Below are 11,774 nucleotides of genomic sequence, written 5' to 3'. Positions count from 1 at the left end.
TCAATGTTTTTATAAATGTGAGTAGTATGAAGTCAGGAATGTCTTTGTGCTATTTTACTTCATCAAAGCTTTTCAGGATGAAGTATAGGAGGCTTTAGTTTCTACTGCTTATTAATTAGCAATTAATAATGATTATTAATAATCAGACATTATATAAATTTCTAGTAAAATAAACAGCCTAACAACTTGGAGTATTTCATATTCAGGCCATTTTTTCTGTCTACTGGAAAGTGATCATTGCAACCCATGACACAGGAAATGGAAGCCGTACCAAAGACCAAATGTTGCGTACAGGTTGCATATACCTTGCAGGGTTCAGAACAACACTCATATTTGTCTGCAAACAGACCCAAACGCAAAGTCAAAAAGACACCCTGGAATACATTTTGGTAATGTTACTGTTCTAGATCTATAGATATGTGCTCCTTGTTACTACAGTTCACAAGTTGGCTTAAAACTCTCTTCAGTATTTTTCTGGTACTGCCATAAGCTGCAGTTCTTGAGTTTAGCATTTCAAAAGCCACGACACATTTTGATTTCAAGCCTACTAATTGTAATTGTCACCCTAAAAAAACCCGATGGAGATAAAAAGGGAGAACAGCAACCTGTAAATACAAAGGATTAAAAATAGTTCTTGATAAATCAAAGTTCCTTTGAATAGTATTTTTGTATTACAAACTTGCAGAAGAGCGTTTGTCTTTCAGAACTGAGGATCACCTTCAGAGTAGATCCTCTTGCCTGTTTAAAATCACAAGTAATATAAATTGTTCATCACAATTACAGCAGTTGAGCACCCAAATGACCTCAGCACTGCAGAAAGGAGATGTGCAGGTTGATCACAGGGATATTGTTTGCAGTCTCATGAAATGCAGCTTTGCTCCAGAAATCAGTGGTGGGAACATTCCTAATAAAGCCACAATGAAACAGTTTTTTCTGTGAAGGTTTACATAGAACAAATAATGGATTAGGCGGCCTGAAATAGTTTTTTTCCACATCTGTAGGCTCGGGAGGAAGTGAGTAGACAAACATGTTAAAATACCCTTGGAATTTTAGCTTATACCTTACATGTTGTGATCTGGAACCCAAATACTACAACATCTGTAGCCTTATAAAAACACTGAGTACTACATTTTGATCTCTATATACCAATTACCTATCAGTTTATGATGTTAAAGATTTAATTCCTTTCCCACCATGTGAACATTTAATGTCAGTATGTCTGGTTTTCCTACCCATTCCTTCCCTCTAGGCTTTCTGTGGTTTGTAATTAAGTACTGTAAACCCTCCTTTTTAAGGGCCAGTGGATTAAATTCTACTGCTAGTGTAGCTTGAGGAAGGTCACTGCTACAGAACACACCCACAAATGCAATTAGAAAGTTTCTTTTGCTCCTTGTATGTAAGTCTATTGAGTCAATAAGAAATGTCTTGACATTGTGAATTCTCTTTCATTTTCTTGTTACAGAAGTAGTGACTTTACAGCTGGCATTGGTTTCAGCGAATTTTCAGAAGCAGAACTAGTGCTCTTTTCTTTCATTTTGAAATGAGCAAGTCTCTAGTACTTGGCAAAACACTTCCACAAAAAATATACATGCCACATATATACTAACTATAGCACTCATTTAAAAGTCTCTTTATTTTCAGTTTTATCTTCGAATTTACCAGCTTGGGTTTACCAATGAAGAGGATTATATTTCCCACAAACTGCACACTTCCTTCCTTCCTTCCCATATTGTGTTACAGGCACTGGCCAGTTTCAAAATATTAAACAAACCAAGAGTTTCCCCTGTAGTTTTATAACTTAACTGCTCTCCAACCCAAAGTGCTCAGCAATACCAGGTACTTTATTTCTGTTATGTGGCCAAAGTCAGCACCTGTCACTAGGGCTCTCTGAGCTTTTGATCATCAGCAATACAGGTTACAGGTTTATCAAGAACCCAAAGACGTCTACATCCAGGTTTATCAAGAACACAAAGACGCTTCATGCTCTTCACTCATTCCCAGATTTCTTTCCCCTACAAGCCCTTTCTCCTCCTGCCCCACCAGAGACCAACAGCACCCCCTGAAGCAAGGCTCCTTGTTTCAGAGTCTTTACTAATCCTAAATGCTCACTTCACTGCAGAAGGCCTGGAGATTCATGTGCTTCCTGAGCAGAGTTTTGACCTTTTCCAGCTCCTTCCTCCTACCCATGCCCCTGTACGGGGACACCTTTTGGTGTTTCAGAGAGCTTGGCCTTCCCACTCATCTGCTGTCCCAGTATCTGCTAAAATGTCTGGGACCTAATGCCCACTATGTCTGCTCACATGGGCTCCTGTCTTTGCCAGCACTGAGGCTGTGTTACATTTGTCCTCTGCCTTCATCCATTCTCTCCTAGTCTGGTTAAGAGGGAAAAAAATTATGCTGTGGTTTGAAGCTTGACTTCTTTTAGATAGACATAAAAACAGTGCAAATATCACTCTGACTTCAGCAGAATCAGCCCTGACATCTTCAGTTCCCCATGTCATTCCTGGAGACCACCCCGAAGGTGGCCCTCACTTTTAAAAGCAGAGACAGGTTTTGAATGATACAACTATTCACTTCTGTCCTTTACAGACTGCATTAGGGAAATTACATCGTAACATCTAAGCTAATTTACATTTCTTATGCAGTTATGAGAGTGAATTATTTTTCATTTATTTCATTATGGTACATTTGTGTATCTATTTGTCTATGCGTGCAAGAAAAATGAAAACATAATATTAACAGTGAAAACAGGTCCAAGATGCAGTAATTAGGACAATATTTGTTATGCTAGAGAGCTAACTAGGTTGTTAATGGTATGGAAAATGTATCTGAAGAAATTCTAATTACCATAGCCAAACAATTTCCTATTCGGAATACAATATAAATATACAATATTTATTTTATTATATAATATTTATATATACAATACAATATAAACAGAGTTCAGTATTATTCAGTCTGATGGATGGACAAAAGCCTTATATATCTTCAGGAAAACAAGATTTTTAATAGAAAAACCAAGTTTTGCATTTTTCTATTTGTTGGGTTGAACAGTAGGGTCAAATGATCTGGGTAGAAACCACATGCCTTGCATAAACCATAACTTTTTCTGCCTCTCCTAACAATGTGTTGCATATGCATTAGACTTTCAACCCGATATTCATAGTTAAAGTACTCTACAAACTAACTAACAAGCAGTTATTTGAATCATGCCTCATTTTCTATTACTAGTGCACACTCTCTGCAGCCCTCATTCCAGGCTGGATTTATTGACACAGACACTTCAGAATTTGTGGAATTCTATTACGTTTTGGTACCTTAAGTACTTTGGTTTCCTATTTCAACATAAAAAGTAATTTTATCTTTCATTAGGAACTTCCAAACGCTTAAATATCTTCTGGCTAAAATCCTGGTGATTTTTAAACCCTGAAGTCGTTTTCTGAGTGTATTTTCGCCACTAGAGGGTAGACGAATACAACATCGGCCAGCAAGTAACCTACACTGACAGTAACTCTTTTGTTGTTCTTAGGATCGAGAGGCTTCTCCACCATTCTTTTCAAAGTGAATGTTCAGATGGAGTAAGGTTAACAGAATACAGCTCCTAGGCAAGAGGTGCATAATCAAATAATTACCTTGATTGCTTGCAAACAGTCTTCTGCCAATTTGAGTGTCAGGGTTCACTTCAACTTGCGTGTTGAGTTTGCAACACTGAGCCCAGGTATTCTCTAAAGCTGGAAAGCTGAAGTCTAGCTATGCAGTGGGTAGCCAAGACTACTAATTAAAGTACTCAAGTACTTTAATAAGTCTATTTTCATAAGGCTGGTGAGACTTTTGGTTGGTACTTGTCCCTATATCTCTGCTTTGCAATCCAAAACTCTGATCATGATAGCCATTTCTGTGAGGTGTTTTAAAAATATCCTCTCAGACAACTTATCTGTATGCAAGAATGCAGCATCTGGGGATAGACAGGTGTTTAAAATACAATTAGGCTGGTTTCTAGCCATCTGATGATAATATATGGTATGTGGAGTAGTATATTACTGCAGCATCTCAAGGTTAAACTTCTCTGAAGGTTTATGCACTGTAATCAAAGCATCTGTAAACTACAAAACAGACAATTGCATTCTAAGACTGCTTTTCTTGAATGAAATTGTGGTTATACACATCTTTTACTACTCAGAATATCTTTCTAACATAACCAAATAAAGGTTTTCTACTGAAAACAACTGCAGGACAAAAAATTTGTTAAAGACAGGTAAGGCACTACCTGGAGGATTCCTTAATTCTGTAGAGACATAAATGGTGTACAGGGCTTTATATAGCATCCCTGAACTCAGGGTTTGTTCTATATGACTATCTTCTAATTTCAGCCTTTACATGTTTCTGTTCATTCATCAATCTGAAGGGTACTAGTTCTGATGTACTGGGTATATTATAATTTGAGTTATTATATATTTTTCAGAATTCAAATCCCCACCTGACTTCCTGGCTAAATTAAATCATTTTCCTAAAGCAGTTTAAAATGCCACATCAACTCGCAAAAGAAAGACTTTAGTTGTTCCACAGGTTTCATTTTAACTTTCTCAGTGATACCACTCACAGATGCCTGGTGCTAGGACACTTATAACTGGGATTTTGCTGCACCACGTTCCTCTTTGACAGACTTCGTAGTAGGATTCTCTGGTAGTGCTCTGCAAGGGATTTAGGGACTCCAGGGGAGCTTAACCTATCTCAGATAAAAGAACTTACTCGAAAAATGAATACTAGATGTCGATAATTAGGCTGTCAAGAACAATTTATTAGCTCTCAGCAAGATACAATAACTGGACAGATTTTTTTCTTTCGTTTTCACTCATTAATTTCTTTTTTTTTTTTTTTCTGAGGAGTAAAAAACCTACTCAAAAAATAACATTTTCCTCTTCCAACAAATCATTAATTGCTCTGTGACTCCTTAGTCAAGGAACATTAGAAATCAGTGAATCCTGTTTTAGAAACACTCCTGTAATGAAAAGATTGAAAACAAATCCCCCAAATTGTATAAAAAGAGAATCAGAAGATAAATACGTCTTTTCACAAAGCTGGATTTTTATATATACAGAACAGATTTTGACTTCCTTAGAGTTTGCTAAAAGCATTAGATGAAAAAACCCACTTTATTTGAAAAACATCTGCTGTAAAGAATTCCTCCTCAAAGCAGTCACCTTTCATTTCCTGCTGCCATACATATCAACAGCTTCCCTTCAGCTGAAGCTGAGGCAAAGAAAAACAAAATGGGAACTGACACAGGCCCAGTGTAAATGAATGTCCTGAACCTTATTTATGTCTTCTTATCATAGAATCCTTCGGGTTGGAAAAGACCTTTAAGATTATGGAGTCTAGCCATCAACCTAGCACTGCTGAGCCTACCACCAAACCATGTTCCTAAGCACCACACCTACATGTCTTTTAAATATCTCCCAGGATGGTGATTCCACCACTTACCTGGGCAGCCTGTTCCAGTGCTTGACAACCCTTTGGGGGGGGGGTGATTCATATATGCAGTCTAAACCTGCTCCTTGGTACAGGCTGTCTGCTAAGGTGTGTGCGCGCGTGCACACGTGCGTGTGTGTGTGTGTATCACTACCCATTGACAGAGTACCACCTATAGACCTAGCAGCCATTATGGCTGGAGTACCACCTGTAGCCCTATCAATTATAGCCCTGACTATAGGTGCATGGGGGAAGAAAGGGTGATCTTGACCTACCACAGCTGTGAGGAAAAGTGTATTCCCACCTGCTGGGTCAAGTCAGCTGCACAGATCTCAGACCTGTTCCTGACGAAGAGCCAGAGGAAAGCAGTTGTTCTGTCCTGGGTGTGTTAATGACGCTGGAAATGAAGCAAAGGGGCATGACACAGAGGCTGTTTGGGAAGGGAGACAAGAGTCTTTTTGGCTTCCTTGCAGTCTGAGCCTGTGGATAAGGAGACGGACTCAAACAAAGCTGAGGATTTGCTCTGTTCTGTGCTTATTGAGGGTGTGCGTTCACTGTAGGCACCATTTGTGTGATTGGCATCCAGCTTAGAGTTTGCATATTAGTCTTTGATTCAATTACTGTTTCCTCATTAGTAGTATGTTCTTGGCTTTGTCGTTCTTATGGGTTTAAGCCTCTAGGAGACACATTCTCTGGACTGCAATAGAGGAAGTGATCCATGTGAGCTGTGGGTGGTAGAAGTGTGAGAAGTGCCCTTTTCTGAGCTCACACAGAAACTGTGGGAGATGCTGGAGGACCAACAGTTCTCAAGCACAGCTCATCTGTGACCTTTTCACAAAATAAGCAGCTTAGTTATTACCCAAGCTGGATGAGACAATTATGCAGAAACATCACACCTTCTGTCTGTCTTGAACTGAATGCTGCACTGACTACATACTTGAAGAGGTGGCAAAGGAAATCTTTAGCATAATGCCATGCTTTGAAGATAAATACTGATAATACCAAAGAAGTCTCAAAAATTGTGAGAGTGTTGATGATGTTTAAAATGCACAGGAAGATTGATCTGAACAAGCTTGATCAAGGCTAATTACACTAACATTACCTGTCAAACCAATCTCATGTTTTCCTGTGCAATTACTAGTTTGGAAGGTGATGGTAATCAGGGATTGCAATCAACTTATGGCTTTGAAAGCCTTTATATAACATAGAATGAATTCTAACTGGCATATTATAAGGCAGTTGTTGGTGAGAAAATGTTATTCTAAGTCTTGTGTTTATATATAATCTGCCTCAGATCTAGTCCAATCAACTTTGCTCTTTGTGACTCGGAGAAAAATTTACTGCTGAACACATTGTTCCAAGGACTGAAGACGACTAAGTAATCATCAAGACAGTCCTACACTGGAATTTGGATTACTTAGGATGAGTCATTTTGACAAAGACAGAGCATTCATATGCTGGACTGTGAAAAGCAAGTTATCAAGTAGGGAGCATATCCTGGGAAGAGTGGCTGTGAAAAGAGACTGGTGACAGTGTCCTTTTAACTTGGCAATAATTGCCAGAATAAACATATAGAGGAAGGATTATGTGATCACTGAATTTATACACACATAAGAGTAGCACAGTGCTAGGCAACTGTTCGACTGATATCTGCTTTCTCAGAAGGGCTTATGAAACAATGGAAGTGACACAGAAAAATAATTTTAGGAAAAAAAAAAGATTTAATTAAATAACGTACCAAGAGGTGATTCCTCACAAATATGCAGGTTACTTGGGGGTTGGGGTGCATGGATAGTAAATACTAGAGTCCTTAGATATTAATGGTGAAATACATAACAAATACTGGTTGCTAGCAGTAGAATCTGGATAGATGCCTTAAAACAAGAAATGAGACACTATTTTTGATCACAGATTGGAACTATTGATGAAGAATAGATTTGTTTCTTAACATGTTCAGCTCAAGCTTGGATGCCTTTCTGGAAGAAAAATTTTAGCCAAATAGGTTATTGGGCTTAATACAGAAATAAGTGAATGAAATGTAAGGTCTTTTGATATCTTGCGGGTCAGATTAGATGATGTAATAGGTCCTATTGACATACAACTCTACAAGTACCTAAAAAGGCTGTTACCCATGTTCTAGCAGTTCAGTGTAGACAAGACAGTCTAGACTGGAGCACACACCAGGAACCAGTGGTTTTAAGTGGTTTTGCAGGATACCTTTACATTATAAAATACAACCCACTGGTTCAGTACAGGAGAAAAGCCAAGCTGGCCTTAAAGAAGGAATGAACTCCTCGGACCGTTTGTCCTTGGCAGACTTATAATAATGCCTAAATAACAAGTAAGGTGTTGTCTAGTCAGGGAGCAATTGAAAGCCACTGTTGCTCTTCTGAAATGGTTTTCATTTTGTTCTTCCAACTTACTGTACTTTTTTTCAGTCAATTGTGGCTTGTTTCTGAGCATATGAGAAAACAATTATGCCATATTTTTCATGCCAATACAAAGTGTTCACTATTAAAACAGCATATATTTTGTTCTCCATTCATAAAATCAACCTCTTCCCTATGATTGATTCTGCAGGTTAGTACAAATATCTGCAGTTTGGTTTCAAATTAATTTCTAATTTTTTTTTGTATTAATACTAGACTTTAAATAATCTAATGTAGAAAAATCATAGTGAATCATTTCTGTAAAGTGACTCCTATAACTGTGCATGTGTGACTTTGTGTGAACTATAAATCCTGTTATATTAGTTATCTTTTTAAAATCCTTTGGCCATGGTTTTAAAGGGCTGCTCAAGAAGAGGATATACCAACTCACATACAGAACACTTGGGCCTTAGGTTTTACAAGATGCAGTCAACACTGCTGAGTACCTAAATTCTGAGGGCCTAGGATTTTCTTAATGAGATCATTTTGTGGAATGTTTTTTTTTTTTTCCAGGCCTTATAAGTCTAAATCCTCCATTTATTTTCAGTATAAGTACTAGACTTGTGTGTGTAAATAGAGAAATTGACATAACCTTTTAACCATCTGCTGATATAAAATGCAAGCACAGTTACAGCTTTATATATTGTGCTGGTATAAAGACATCATACAAAGGGACTCCATATTTCTCATGCTAATCCAGTTCTCATACTAATCCATGTTTGCCCAGATTTTGTGACTTAGGAATCTAATTTTCAGTGGATAGACTAATTCCTTGGCTTTTCTCCAGGCTCTTACTCCTCTAACCCGCATTTGTTTCTCCTAGTTTCATGGAGCATACTCTTTAGGCAAATCTGAGTACACAAACAGAAACACAGACTGATGCCAGTGCCACTGTGGCCTGTCTGGCATGGCTGAGCTGTTTCACATGACTGCAAGTGTCTGGTGGTTTATTATTAGAGACCCCAGACAATCCTCAAATTTAAATGCTTGCAGATTTTAATGTCTGATTCTTTTTAGACGCCTGACTGAATAAATGGTTCAGTTGTCAGAGGTCATGAGGTTTTGCACCTCCAGTTGGTGTTAATGTGGCAAAACAAGCTTTATGTAGTTTCAAAACAAGCTTTATGTAGTTTCAAAACAAGCCTTGAGTTCCTCTGCTGCACTGTTTATAGCAGCAGCACTTGCATATGCTTGTCCTTCCCATTTTAGAAGCTGGAATTTCTATCCCAGCAATGATGCTATGAAGCAAAATTTACACAGAAATCTCAGCAAATGATCTAGTTAGCTGGGAAATCATAGAAATAGTTTGATTGATTTAAACGTTGTCTTGAAATAAGGCTTGGTGAGAAAAATAATAGTAATTCTCCCATACACACACCAGGTTCCACTCTTCCAGCCAATGTTTTGCCAGGTGCTTTGCTGTTTATTAACACTATTGAGTCCTAGCTCTGTGAGACTTGTGTTATTTTGTTATTGTTGGGTTTTTTTCCCCAAGGAAAATTTCAACCGCCAGAGGAGTTGTTAGTAGCAAAGTAAGGGGAACATATTAAATTGCAAGGTTGTCCTTGCCATTTAAGTGCTGACACTGCATTAACAGTATTTTCACTGGAAATAAGCATGCAGAAAGCTATCGTAGAGTTTACAGACAGCTACTCTCTCAATTTGACATTTTTAAATGTCTTTGCAGCCTGACAAGCAAATAGCTGCATTCTGCAGGGATTCTCCCATCCCATGTTCTGTGACGCTAGCTCTCTTCTTTGAGCTCTTGTTTTTAAGTATCACATAAATGGTGTCCCTTATTTTGTTCCGTCTATGTGCTGGTGCAAGAGGTGTTATTTAAAAATGATGTACTTCATTTATCTGTCACGTATAATTATATGAAGAAAGAACAAAGATACGTGAAAGACAGTGCAGAGAGGGCAGTAATTGAGCAGCATTTTTTTTCCTGCCTCAATCCCTTCGAGAGATATGTTTTCCTCCCTATTAGACATATTTTACTTCTCTCCATATGGTAGAATTTATGTTCACCCATTAAGAAAAATACATAGATGACCTAGGGGTGTATGTGGCAGCAGTGAGAAATAATTTAGTCATGAGATCATATCTGAAGAGAAGTACATTGCTGCAGGAAAATGTTCTGGTAGTGCTACAGAAACACTGGTGCATTTGTATTAAAAGAGCATTATTGTGATAAAGTGGAGTAGTTAATACATTAGTGAGCATGTGGAAGATAAATAATCAAAATTAGGAAATGACTTGTTACCAACAGCTGATGATGAAGTTATACTTGGACTGCGACTAAAAATTACTTTGACAGCACATTTCATTTACATGAGTGCTGAATTAATCATTGCCGTTAGCTAATGCATTTCCCAGACTTTGTGACAACATGGATGAAACCTAGATTCCTTTGTGTTTTTTGTCTTCCTTGCATTTACACAGAAAAATGTATTATGTCACATGAAACTCTCAGCTCAGCCAGTCTGTGGTGCCAAAGACCTTACAGAACATTCATCCCACCTTCTTCAGGAAGTTGTCTACTAAATTTTACATGATTTCTTGCTGACGAAAGTAACAGTAGTCACTTGGCAGTTTCTTCTTTGTAATTCCAGAAATACTCTGAGGAATCCTGAGATAAAAAAAAGATAAATGCATCAAGGAACCTAAAATGGGAGATAACATGAATTGTGTTCTTTAAAACAATCATATGAGATGGCAAGGCAGTAGAATATAGCACCATCTAAGACCATTTTATGAGAGGAAAATGACATACAACCTTCATTATCCTGTATGGAAACATGAATTCTAAATATATCATGCTATGAACTTCTGTATGAAAAGTATCTTTGCATCCTTAAAGTAAAGGGTAAAATTTGGTCAAAACCCCAACTGTAAGATCGTATAGGCGCTGTTTACATTAGCAAGGATCAGGGACCAAAGTGCCCATTGCTTACTGGACCTGCAGCACAAGGCAGTTGGTGCTACAGCCTCATAACACACTTGAGGGGTTATTGTTTTTAACTTCAAACTGCTCCCAGAGACTTGAGTGCTGGAGCTGCTGGAGTACATTAGGTATGCTCCCACAGTTTATCATCTTTCAGTTTAGGTTCTTCTGAAAGAAACCCAGTTTGTACATGCCAGCTCCACTGATTCTACCATGCAAGACAATGCACTGTGTGCATGAAAGTATGGGACGAATTGCTTCAAAAGAGTAGACACATCTATTAAAAGCAAAAGCATTACTTGATCCGTTTATGACTACAATACAGAGAATGTAGTGCTTGCCAGTAGCAAAACACTATATCCTTTAATATGCAGGAGGCTTTTCTAAATCAATGCCAAACGCTACGATTTAAGAGCTACAACATACTTACAACTTCTGATGTGTTCACTTAGGGTTCTGAGGCTATTTGGAAAACGTACTTTTTACAGATCGCAATCTAATGTTGTCAATTCTTCTGTCAGTTACAGAATTGCCTTTTGTAATGCTAACTAAAACAAGAAGCCTGAGTAAAATTCACTTCTCTTAAATATGTTAGTTCAGAAGTATTTAAAAACCAGCTAAATGCTGAGCTATGCAACTTCAGGACACAACTTATGGCAGGTGTGCTTAGGTGGGGCTTGACGAACTCCAGCTTGTCCCACTTGCACTCAGGGCTGCTTCACACCCATCTTGGAGGTAGACAGCTTCCTTCAGCACACAGCTTCCTCACCATGGCCCTGGGCACTGGTGGGGCCGTTTTCCTTGAACACAGGTAATTTGGCTGGTTGCAAACCTCTGCTTAACTGCATAGCATTTGGGTCAAAGCTGGCTCAAGTTCAGCAGCCTCTGAGCATGAGATGTTCAGGGTTCTTTAGGGCTTACTTGCACCTGGG

General features: G+C 38.3%; 1 long non-coding RNA gene across 1 annotated transcript; it reads right to left on the bottom strand.

The window, feature by feature from the left end:
• Positions 1-7,001: 7,001 nt before the first annotated feature.
• LOC136012671 (uncharacterized) lies at positions 7,002-11,379 on the bottom strand. The gene is made up of 3 exons (XR_010611890.1): positions 11,273-11,379; positions 10,858-11,010; positions 7,002-10,527 (listed from the first exon to the last, which is right to left on the bottom strand). It is a non-coding gene; the product is annotated as an uncharacterized LOC136012671 (long non-coding RNA).
• Between the last annotated feature and the right edge of the window lie 395 nt (positions 11,380-11,774).

Source organism: Lathamus discolor, chromosome 4 (assembly GCF_037157495.1).
Source record: "Lathamus discolor isolate bLatDis1 chromosome 4, bLatDis1.hap1, whole genome shotgun sequence".
Classification (NCBI taxonomy): domain Eukaryota; kingdom Metazoa; phylum Chordata; class Aves; order Psittaciformes; family Psittacidae; genus Lathamus; species Lathamus discolor.
This window is presented reverse-complemented; position numbering and strand designations above follow the sequence as displayed.